Consider the following 12,368-nt stretch of genomic DNA (forward strand, 5'->3'; position numbering starts at 1 on the left):
AGGGGCAGTCGAGCCTCGAGGAAGTGGGACCTTGTGGAAGCTGTGCCCTCAGGGCATCTTCTCTCTCTCTCTCTCTCTCTCTCTCTCTCTCTCTCTCTCTCTCTCTCATCCTGGTCCAGGAGCAGGCAGCTCCTCTGCTACAGGCTTCCACCACAATAGACTGTGCCACCACAGGGCCAATGGGACAAAACAGCCAAAACAAACCCTTACTGTGTTACAGGAACAAAAACTGAACACACCTGACCTGAGGAGGTTCACATGGATAGTAACATTTTGAGTTCACATTTACTTGCCTCAAAAATATGATTTATTTATTATTTCTTCTCCATCCTCCACATCTTTCTAATGCAATGGGCTTCAAACTCTGTATGCCATAAGAAGGAATATATTTACAATACACATGCACCTGCGCGAGCAAGGAACACAAATATCACCCAATAACACTTAGCCCTTTTACATGTGATACACTCTAGTATTGCCTCTTCTGGTTTCCTAATGCACACTAAAGATGGGTAAAATGTAAAGTCTGGAAGACTGCAGTCTCTCACCATTATCTATTCATCCTCCACACTGCCATGCATCACATGACTCTCCTTACACCATTCAAAGGCTCCCCTTGCTTTACCTGAAGAAATAGAAAATGGCTTTTTTCCATGACTATGTCACTCATTCAGTAAATACTTATAGAGAAGCTACAGGGCAATGTGCTACATCATGGAACGCCCTGACACATGGGACAGGCATGACCACTGATAGCAGAAGTGTACATCCAGGAAGGCCAGGCATTATATAAGTATCTTAGACTCCTTCATGAATTCTTTATCCTCTCCAACTTACTCCATCCCCTCAACTTTTACTTCCTGCTATAACTATTCTGATCCGCACAAGGATCCAGAGGCCGCTATACTCTTCTATACAGAGTGGCTGTCATCCATATTCTTTCTACATGGATGACCTCTTCTGCATCATCTCACAAAATCCTCCTCAGCCCCAAGACCAGCTCAAGTGTGTCCTCTACAGAACTCCGCAGACTGCTTCCTTGACACTTTAGTTTACCCCTCTTGCCTCTCACCGTCATTCGCTGACCACATCCCTCCCTGACAGCCTCATCACAATGTACAGTGCTCACTTTCAAGATGGCGGCTGTCTTAGTTAGGTTGCTACTGCTGTGAAGAGACACCATGAGCATAGCAACTCTTATAAAGGAAAACATTTAATTGAGGCTGGTTTACAGTTCAGAGGTTTAGTCTATTATCATCATGGTGGGACAAAGTAGCGTGTAGGCAGACATGGTACTGGAGAAGGAGCTGAGAGTTCTACATCTTGATCCATAGGCAGCAGAGGGAGACTGTGTTACACTGGGCATAGCTTGAGCATCTGAGACCTCAAAGCCCACCCCCACAGTGACACACTTCCTCCAACAAGGCCACACTTCCTATAGTGCCACTCTGTATAGGCCAAGCATTCAGACACATGAGCCTATGGGGGCCATTCCTATTCAAACCACCATTGCAGTCTTTGGTAGACCATGGTTTTGTTTGTATCCACAGCTTACGGTTCACAGACTCAAAGGACACATGCAAAAATGTTGCACATGTCCATGACTCCATTACAATGACTGCTAACTGATTTTTAAAAACAGTGTACTTGTAAATATGTATTTTTCTGTTTGAAGTCTGGTATACATCTGTTTTGTTTTTCATTAGGAGTCTGCTTAGCAGGCAGGATCTTTTGAGATACTTCCCTTGGAACTGATCAAATGAATATTCTTAATTTCAGTAACTACCATGGCAAGAACACAAACTCAGTATAATAGGTCAGTGTCACATTATACACAGGCCACAAAGTCACCCCACAAGTGTCTTGATTGGGGGGCTGTGTGAATGAGGAACTGTGAGGGTGGGGCCACGGCACGTGTTCCGAAGCCTGCTGTTGGAGAACTGCCGCCCTAGGAACACATGCAACAGTTTGCACTTGGTATCACAGTTCTGCTGAACACCTTTCCTACAATCTCCTTTCAAACCTCCTCCAAGGAGATGGTCTTCTAAACCTGCCACCTGCTTTCCCAACTTCCAGATTTGACCCACAGGTCACATCTTTCCTCTTCTATGATGTTTCTCCTTTGCTGCTGAAATGCTCTTCTGATGATCCTGGCTTTTGGGAGTCTTTTCCATTCTGTAATTCCAACTATTCTGAATACTAACTTAGGTGACAATCTGCACAGATCACTAACAAGTTGTACCTGATCTCTGTAAAAGACCCACGACAATGAGGATTTTAAATCAATATAGGAAGATCAAGTGTTTACTTTCCCACATGACACCAATTAGCTGGGACAATTTTCAATAATTCACTAGCTCTATCCACTCCAAATAGATGATGACACCTTCAAATTTTTCTAAGCACCGATTTATGCTACTTGTGGTTACATAACGTCATGTTTATATTTTCTCCTGATAGGAAACAAACCCTTAAAAGAACTGTCCTTTTAAAAATACTATTTCCCTGAATGCATTTACTTTGTCAAAGAACATTCTGGACATTTTACATGACCCCCAAATGTTTTGTTTCTGCTGGAATTTTTTTTTTTTTTTTTTTTTTTACCAGCTTAGACACTTTTATAGTCTCTTTGTTCTCCAAAATATATGCATGGGCCACAATTCTTAAGATAGGCGGCAGGCAGTAAGGAACTCTAGTCACGCTATTATGGCTTAGGCTGTATTTCACTTTTCAAATATGAAACACATATCTGCAGTTGGCACGTCCTCTATGAAAGAGATCCACAGGCGCTGTCCAGGCGTATTTGGCCACCCAGACACTGCTTTGGGACTCCTACTCCGATCCCTACTTCATATCCTGGTGTGACTCTCCTGAAAAAGGAGTGTTCCCGCCACTCCTCGGTGTCTGCTGCTCCCTTGCACAGGCGGAGCTGGCTGACACAGAGCAGCCTCCGGGCCCCATCTCCCTCCCTGCGGCCGAGAGAATCTGACTGCAGCGTCTGCGACGCCTTTCTTACGTAAGGAAAAAGCGTGCTGTCCCCTCGAGGCCTTCCTCCACACACACCCCGCCCCGATCAGTCACACCCTCCTCTGCTGCCCCCCGCGAGCCTCCAGGGGGCGCCCCCGACAGCGGGGCTGACCCCGGGCGGAGGACCGAGCGGCCCCGACTCCCGGCCTCAGCGCGCACGGGGTCCCACACTCACCCTCCCGAGGCCGCGCCGCTACGCCCCGCCCCTTCCGCCCACTCCTCCCATTCTGCCCGCCCCTTCCGCGCACGCCGTACGCAGGCGCAATGTGACGCCCCGCGTAGGCGCAGGCGCGTCGCTGCTGGCGGGCTGTCTCGTGGCGGCCGGGGCATGCGCGGCAGGAGTGGTCCCCCTGGGCGGGAGGCGGGCGGTGACGGCGAGGCCGCGCTGGTCCTCAGCTTCTCCCCTCGCGATGGCGACCCGGCTTCGGCTGCCGCAGGGGCGTTCCAGCCCCGACCTCGGCGGCCAAAGCCCCTCCTCCCGCGTCACTGATGACGTGACACAGCTTGCAGCGTACGTGGCCACCTGTTGGAGTAACCGCTCCACCCCCAGCCCCAGTACAAGTCTGAACAATGGCGTGGTTTGAGTGACCGGGAGACCCACAGTTTTTCTCTTTACAACTGATCCATTCGTACTAATATTTTGTAACATGCCCCACACTGAGAGACCTGTGCTCGCCGAGAAAGTCGTCTGGGTTGGGCAGGCTCTACCTTGAAAGGACCTCACCTATTTCTACCTTGCTTGGAACGGAATGGTAATTTCGGGGTTTGTTTGTTTCGTTTTTGGAGACAGGGCCTCTGGCTGTCCTTGAACTCACTATGTAGACCAGGCTGGCCTCAAACTGCCTCTTCCCAAATCCTGGGATTAAAGGTGTACCCTATGGCTCCCTGCTGTAACTAAATTTAAAAAAAAAAAATTTTAAACATACATGATGCAACAGGTGGTCCAGGATTTTTAGGGGAAAGTTTCTCTAATATTGTAATCAAGATAACATCCATGTCATCTACATACTACTTTTCTTTTTTTGATGAAAGATAAGTTTGTGAGGAAGTTTGCTAACTTAAAAACTGATCCGTAGCCTTTACCTGTTTTTTATTTTGCAAACTTTAAGATACTTTAGTGCATGTTACTTTTTAAAGATCGAGTGTGCCCCAGCAGTTCCAGAATATCACCCCCTTTGGAAAATAATAATAGATGCCTCATGAAGCAGAAGTGCCCCTGTAACCAGTGCAGGAGGAGGTGGGGGACTGGAACCTGCCTTTGAGGCTGTGAGATTTCCACCTGTGTGCAACATTCTTCTGAAATGATTTAGCCAGAATATCATTGTTAAATGCCATGCAGAATAATTTAAAACTGGTTTTATTTGGACTTTAGAAATGTCAGTATTGTAAAAAGTAACAACTAAAAAAAAAAAAAAAAGGATTATATTTAAGGCCACTGAGCAATCTTGGGTAGCAGTAAGGATTTTAAAATTTTAAACACGAAGCCTCATATTGACTTGAATTTCTCAGGAATGATCTTTTTTAAAAGGATCGTTTTGTGTTTAGTCCATGTACAATCAAGTAGGTCTGAGGTCATAAGATCTACAAATTTCAGGTAATCCAGAATGAGAGCCTGTTTTATTTTTTTAACTCTGACCATAAATTTGAAATGTTTAAAAATATAAAGTTGTTGGGGATGTAGCAACAGCTCAGCAATTAAGAACACATTTGCTGCTTTTGCAGAGAAGCCAGATTGGGTTCCCAGCATCCACAAAGGCGGTTCACAACTGTCTGTAACTCCAGTTCCAAAAAATCATTGCCCTCTTCTGGCCTCTGTGGACAGCAGGCACACATGTATAGCACATACATACTTACAGACAGCATAAAAATAAGTATTTTTGAAAGTTAAAAATGGGGGAGATATCCTATCTAGCAATTATTGAAACATTCACCTATAAGAAACAAAATTAATGATATAGTAGTTTCCCTGTCACCTGACCTTAAATGCTGCACCATGTCTAAGAACTGGGGAGGTTAGAAATGACCTCATTATTACAGGTATCATATTTAACTCCATATACTAAGGCCTGGGAATTTACCAACCAAAGTAGTTATGGGTCAGTGCTGTGTGTGGCATGTTATAATAAGACTTGTAAATTTTTATGATTGGTCAGTTACAGCTTTTTAAATACTCATTTCAACAAATTTGAGTAGCTGCCATGTTTCAGATTCTGTATGTGGGTTCCTGGAACTCCAGATAGCAAAATCAGAACATGCCCATGCCCTTTTATAGGGTGGCATTGTATTTGTATGTGATCTACCTCCATCTTCAGCCTGTTTAAAGAGCACAGCAGGGAAAATGAGCGGTGCTGTAAGCCACAGAGCATGGTCTTTGTTCTGCCTGTGACAACTACTACTATATTCTTTAGATTAACTTTTTTCATACTTCTTTATATAGTGTTCTTAAGCACTGCATTTCTCCCTTAGCCCGAGTCAAATGATTAGTTACCATCATTTACCTTTAAACACTTGATCAACACTTTTGTAGTTCAGCATTTTAAGGAACTGCATTGTAAACCACTTATGAGAACTGCAAATGAGCCATCTAGTTTCTGTGCATAGGAAAGAATGTAGTTTTCGTTTTATATTCAGGTCTCACATGCAGTTAATTTATCCTAAAATCATTAAAAGGCATTTTTTTTTCTATGTTCAGGTTTATGGAATAAGCAAAACTTGACATCCAAGGTCATCCTTGTAACCTTTTAGGAAGTTGGGAGCCCATTTCTGCCTCCCAGCAGGTGGCAGCAGATGAGTACTCAGTAAAGGATGGTGACTTGACCTTGGTTTTCATGTCCAGGTTAACGTGTTGCCTGTAGCAGGCTGATCATTCTTCCTGAGCAGAGCAAGAGGAATACTTATGCTGCCTACCTGGGAGTCTGTGTCAGTTTACTACCTGCTTGGGAGAATGTACTGAAATTATATATAGCTGAATTTTATTGTGCAATTACGTTAATATTCTTTCACATTTTATTCTTTTTCAACTTCATTTTGGCATTTTGTGTGGGACTTTGGCATCTGTATTTATGAGTGATACTGGTCTGTGACTTTTTTTTCATCTGTCGGTTTTTCTGAGACTAATGCTGTCATTGTGCTTTCTAAGCTTATGTGAAATTGATGTGTGTTATCCTATGCAAGCCACTCTGTTGGAACAACACTCCTATTCACATGCTATAGCCATAGATGAACAACACACTGTCCATAACCATTAATCAATATCCATCAGCATTATCTCAGAATTTATGCAGTATAGCTGAAGTATCCTTATAGACAAATACATTGTTTTTAAAGCCTTTACTAGAAAAATATAGAGAAAAAAATTAAAACATCCAAGACAGGGACAGCAAACTGTGGGGCATAGAACAAGTTAATGCACAGCCTGTTTTTGTACACTGCAAAATTCTAGTGAAACTAATAGAGGACTAAGGTGTAAAAAGAGACAAACGAGTCACATCTGGAGGGACTTCTCTACAGGCATAAGACAAGAACTTTGTGTTGATTCTGTGCCAGGGCGTGCTGGTAATGGTGGGGCCATATTTGGTTGTCATAACCTGGGCACTGCTGTTAATGGAGTTGGTGAAGCCAGGAAAGCCTCTAAGTATTCTGCCATGCACACAACTGGCTCCTTCAACTTTGCCGACCTTAAATAATAGTGGTCCTATGCTTGAAATCTCCTAGTTAAAACTGAAAGAATAATATTACAAATTAATTTAGACCAATAAAATCAGATAACAATAAATAAATTCAAGACTGAAACTGACTGAAGAGGAAATAGAAATTTGAATTAATAATTTTAAAATAATTTACAAAAAAGCCTGTAGGCCCAGATGGTTTCACTGGTGAAATCTGTAAATATTGAAGAACATGTGATGTCAGTCCTACATAAATTTGGAAAATAGGAAGGATATTGACAGCATAATCTTAGAAACACTGAGATGCTAGAAAACCAAGTCAGCAACTACCATGGAGAAACATGCAGAATTCTTATGCAAAATAGAAAAAAGTACAACAGGCAAATGGGATTTATTCCAGAATGTAATTTTGACCCAACATAAATAAATCAAATGCCTGATGGCATAGGCCTGTAATTCTAGCTTCTCAGGAGGCTAAGGCAGGATCACAAATTCAAAGCCTGCCTAGGCCAGTGAAGTCTAGTCAGGTACTTAGGGAAAGAGAGACAGAAAGACAGACACTCCAGCAACAGTGAACCCAATCTGTATTTCTAACTCATGATGAAAACAACCAGAGGACTAGAAAAAAGGAACTTTATTGAATAATGATGTCCGTGAATGACCAGGGACCACCAGCATGCTTATTCACCAATAGTCTGTCCTAGGACTGCCCATCAAAAGAGACTGTCTGCTCATAGAACTTCTGTTGAGCTTTGTTGAGGTTCTCACAAGTCTTCCAAAGACAGAAGATTAGAAAGGGAAGGAGTTAGACTACTCACAGCTCACTGCAGACAAATCTGAGCTACTTGTCCCTGTAGGCTTTGTGTACAGAGAGTCTCTTAATTCTGCTGAATTTAATGCTAGGTCAGAGGGTAGAAACTGTCTAGAAGTATTTCTACATGCTAGTAAGTAGCAATTGGCACATGAAATTTTTAAACAGTAGCATAAATGCTTTTAATGGAAGATAGTTGTAGTCTGAAACTACAAAGCTGTTGAAGCAAAAACTCTAAATAGACAAGTGATGACCATGTTCCAGGTTGTTGGCTTTGGAAGTTCAGACTGACCGAGGGCGTGTCCTCCTCTGCCAGTAGGTGCACATGGGAAACAAGTGTGGGATTGCTAGGACCACTTTCCAGCCAATTGCACCAACCTGGTTCTGCCCTGAGCCTGGACTAGTCTGGAAACACCTGGAGCTGGCTGTTTTACCTCTGATACTGTCCCAGAAGTAGAATTATAGCATATTTAAAATCACAAAATTATCTTTTCTTACATTCCTTCCCACTGATGGCTGTAGTTGACAAAAGAGAAAATCTGTTTCTTTTGATGAATTTAGTAAGTAGACAGAATGTAGACTACATTTGCCTGATGGCATAACAAAAATCATTGAACAGTGCTGAATTTGGGGAAACTACCATTTGCAAACTACAGTTCTGGTTGACAGGATTACTCATTCTGTTTATAGTTCTCTGCTTCTGCATGATTTCAAGGAGGAAGGCCCTAGGGTTTCCTCTGCTGATTAAATCTCTCTCATCCCATTATTCTAACAAAATACTTGAAATTCATTCTTCAGGAAAAATTGCAACACCCAGCTTTTCGCTAACTGAATCTCTTCCAAGGATTTATGAAGATTCAAGTTTTGGTTTAATAGATGTTGAAGAAGATTTGGGATTATAAGTAATTCTTAATGTTGAAAAGTACTCTTTGACTCTTGAAAAGGTTTTAAATTATTCTCTATGCTCATTGATTTGACTGTCAATCATGCTTAATTTTGTAAGATTACTTCTCAAACTTCACTTTAAAAAATATTGTGTGTGTGCGCACATACACACATGTACCTAGAACCTTCAAAAGCTAGAAGAGCGCATCAGATCCCATGGAACTAGATTTGCAGACAGCTGTGAGCTACTACATGGATGCTGGGATTGAAGTAGGTCCAGCTCTTTTAACCACTGGGCCATCTCTCCAGCCCTAAATTTTACTCAGACTAATGTTCTGAAGATCTCCCCATGTTTCCTTCCCTTCTAAAAAAGCATTTTGAGCTGTTATTTCAATTTCTCTGTTGTGCACTGTTTTAACTTTATTTAACAAACTTCTTTGTTTTCTTAATACCCAGTGGATCTTGAACTTTGGGGTGAATATATGTAACATGTGACCCTGAGTTTCTGACTCAGTAAGTCTGGCGTAGAACCAAGGAAGATGCATGTCTGCAACCTGAGGTGATATGGATTCGGCTGATCTGAATTGCAATAGCAGAATGTGTAAAGATTTGTTTCAGCGGTCTGTCCTAAAAGGCACTGTTCATTTCTCCCACAGGAGGCTCTGCTTTTGATTTTGCAGGAAAAAACATAATGCTTTTCCTGGTAGGAAACGGAAACAGCAGTGTCTGTTCCAAGCAGGGCTCTCCAGAGCCCAGCCGTCAGCTGTCCCTTGGCTCACCGGAATCTTACTGGCTCTGCACTCCACCACCATCCAGCTGCTCTGACTTTGTCTTTAAAGTCACCTGCTGTCATCTCATTCACTTCCTTCGTGTGTTTTCCTTCCTGCGGAAAGTCCTTGACCTCTGTCCCACATACCTTCTGAATACAAAGGTTCATCTCCTACCTCTTTATTTTTAACTCCTATGAGTCAGTCACACTGAACCCTTTTATAGTTGTAATCTTTTCATTCCTTACATTTAAAAAAATATACTTTAGCCTATAACCTTTTTGAATCCTCTTTTTAAAATTATATTTTAAAAACCTTTAATTACACTTTATTGACATATTTAGAACTGATCCTAGTATCAGTAACTGCACATGGGTGATTTCACTGGCACCATCATTGGGAATTTTGAAAGACATTGGTAGATGCACAAAAGCAGAGCCTCCTGTGGAAGAAATGAACAGTGCCTTTTAGGACAGACCGTTATTGCAGTTTGGATCAGCAGAATCAGTATCATCTCAGGTTGCAGGCATGCATATTCCTTGGTTCTACCCCAGATTTACTGAGTCAAACTCAGGGTCACATGTTGCGTATATTCATCCCAAAGTTCAAGATCCACTGGGTCTTAAGAAAATTCACTGAAGTTTTAGTGACATAAAATCGTTGAAAATTACAGTCCAGCATTAAAGCAAAAGCAAGTGAGTGATAGAATATCATCCAGGCATTGAAACACAATCCTGTGAATCCTTTTTGACAGTGGGAAATGTCTGTGGAATAACAGTGGGAAGTCTGAACATAAAATTGTTCTTCATGCTGTGGGATGGCTCTGTAAGTAAAGTCCTTACTGTGCCGTCATTGTGACCTGAGTTTGGAGCCCCAGCACCCACAGAAAATCCAGGCACAGTAGTTAAGAGCACTTGTTGACCTGGGTTTTATTCCCAACACCCATGTTGTGGTTCACAACTGCAACTCCAGTTCCACAGGATCTGATGTCTTCTTCTGACCTCTGTGGGCACTAAGTAGACTCATGGGCAGCACACATACACACACACACACACACACACACACACACACACACACACACACAGGCAAAACACCCATACATAAAATACAATGAGTAATTACTTTTAAAAGTCCAGGCACAGCCACATGCATGTGTTGTAACTCCAATGTGGGAGCACAGACAGGTGGATTCAGGAGTTCTCTGGCCAGGCAGTAGAGCTCAGCTCAGTGAAGAGACCCTGTCTCAAAAAACCATGGTGGAGCACAGCAGAAGACACCTGATATCAGCCTCTGGCCTTCAGAGTGTATACCTTCACACGTGTGCACAGATCACATGCACACAGACACACATGAGGCTGTGCTCACTTGAAACATTTATAGAAAAAACGTTAAAGGAAAACAAGCAAAATGATTTACAGCGGCTGTTGGCCCTAGGGTTGTATGCATAGTCCCTCTAGTTTATCCCAGATGTTTCCAGTGTTCTACAAGAATTTGTTTTGCTCTTATATTTTAAAAAATCTTACCAGTACAATGGTCAGAAGGAGAAAAGAAGAAGTAGAGTGGGGATAAGAGAGAAGAGAGTGAGATCACACTTGGTAGACTGCAGTTTGCCTCATACAAGTTCCTCAGACGGAGACCATGTTTGAGAAGAATATGCCTTCAGAATACAACTGCAGCAGCGTCCAGTCCTGAGGCTTCTGCTGAGGTGTGGAGAGAGTCACTTCCTTACACTCCCCACACAGTCCCCAGAAACCAGGGTGCACAGCTGAACATGACTGCAACCTCCCGTACCAGGCCAACGGTTCCAAACTGGTATAAACTGTACAAACCATTGAAAACACGCTCCTTCGCCTCAGTTATCCCTTCCCTTTTAAAACCCACACTTCCTCCCCTTGGATGGAATATTTGTTTGCACCTGTCTCCTAGTTTGTAAATCTGTTCTATGCCCAAATAAGAAATGCCTTCGTTTTTATTTAAACTCAGTTTATGATTTTGTAAACGGTGTGGGGGGAGATAACAAGCTTTCCAAAGGCCCATGTAGACATAACATTCTTATCCCCCACTAAAATGTGTGGTTGTAACAACACGAGTGACAGGCCAAAAGCATTACAAACAAACAGCCATCTCGATGCTTCCTGAAGGGACACAGCACAGAAAACCACTAAATTTTTGTTCAGCACTGAAAGGGATAAACAATAAAAATCTGAGAGTGAATGAAAAATCTTACTGTAACACTAATCTTTGCTCTTTCAAGTACATTAGTTACTAAAATAGTCAGTATTCTAAAGTAATATTGGGGAAGCGTTTTTAAATTTAGATATGCTTACATATATTACTCCTGGGAAGGATTATTTTTAAGTTACATTTATATGTGTGTATACATGCACATGCACACACGAGTCAGCATTTTCATGTGAAAGTCAGGTGACAGCTCACGGGAGTTGCTTCTCTCCTTTCACCAGGAGGGGCCTGGGTATTGGACTTGGGTTGTCAGGCTTGGTGGCAAGGGCTTTTACCTGCTGAGCACCTCACTGCCCCTCCTCAGAAGGGCTCTTATTTTACAGTTTTGATATTTGAATTAACAACCTGGCTAATAAATGAGGCAAAAAAAAAAAAAGAGGGTTTTTTGTTTTTGTTTTTGTTTTGTTTTTTTGTTTTTAAGACAGCTCTGGCTGTCCTGGAACTAGCTCTGTAGACCAGGCTGGCCTCTAGCTCACAGAGATCCTCCTGCCTCTGACTCCTGAGTGCTGGGACTAAAGGTGTGCACCACCACCACCCAGCCAGATTAGAGTTTTAAAGTTTAATACCTACCTTCCTGCCACCCTATCTACACTTACACTTTGAATGATGTGAATATTTCTTTTTGACAAAGATCTGTAGAACTGATAATACATCAGGGCACTAAAAACTCAGAGAATGAGAGGCAAGAGAGCTCAGCAGGTGAAAGTGCTTGCCTCTGAGCTTAAAGACCCAAGCTCAGTCCCTGCCCCACATGGTAGAAAAGAACTGACTCCTGTATGTTGTCCTCTGACACTCACATGTGTGCTATTGTTACAGAATACTCCTTTACACTGTATGAAGGTGTGTCACTGTGACTGGTTTAATGAAGAGCTGAATAGCCAATAGCTAGGCAGGAAGAGGTTAGGCGGGACTTGCAGGGACACAGAGGACTCTGCAAAAAAGAAAGGCAGAGACACCAACAGACTGGGA

The 12,368-nt window shown here is 42.5% G+C and overlaps 1 protein-coding gene across 4 annotated transcripts in view; it reads right to left on the bottom strand.

Moving 5' to 3' along the window:
• Mmaa (metabolism of cobalamin associated A) overlaps positions 1–3,242 on the bottom strand; it is a 32,977-nt gene extending 29,735 nt beyond the window's left edge. For 2 of the 4 annotated variants that reach the window (XM_036188480.1, XM_036188478.1), the window contains exon 1: positions 3,017–3,190. The gene's annotated coding sequence lies outside the window, so the exon portion shown is untranslated. The other 2 variants (XM_036188481.1, XM_036188479.1) reach the window with 2 other exon arrangements.
• Between the last annotated feature and the right edge of the window lie 9,126 nt (positions 3,243–12,368).

Source organism: Onychomys torridus, chromosome 5, assembly GCF_903995425.1.
Source record: "Onychomys torridus chromosome 5, mOncTor1.1, whole genome shotgun sequence".
Taxonomy (NCBI): domain Eukaryota; kingdom Metazoa; phylum Chordata; class Mammalia; order Rodentia; family Cricetidae; genus Onychomys; species Onychomys torridus.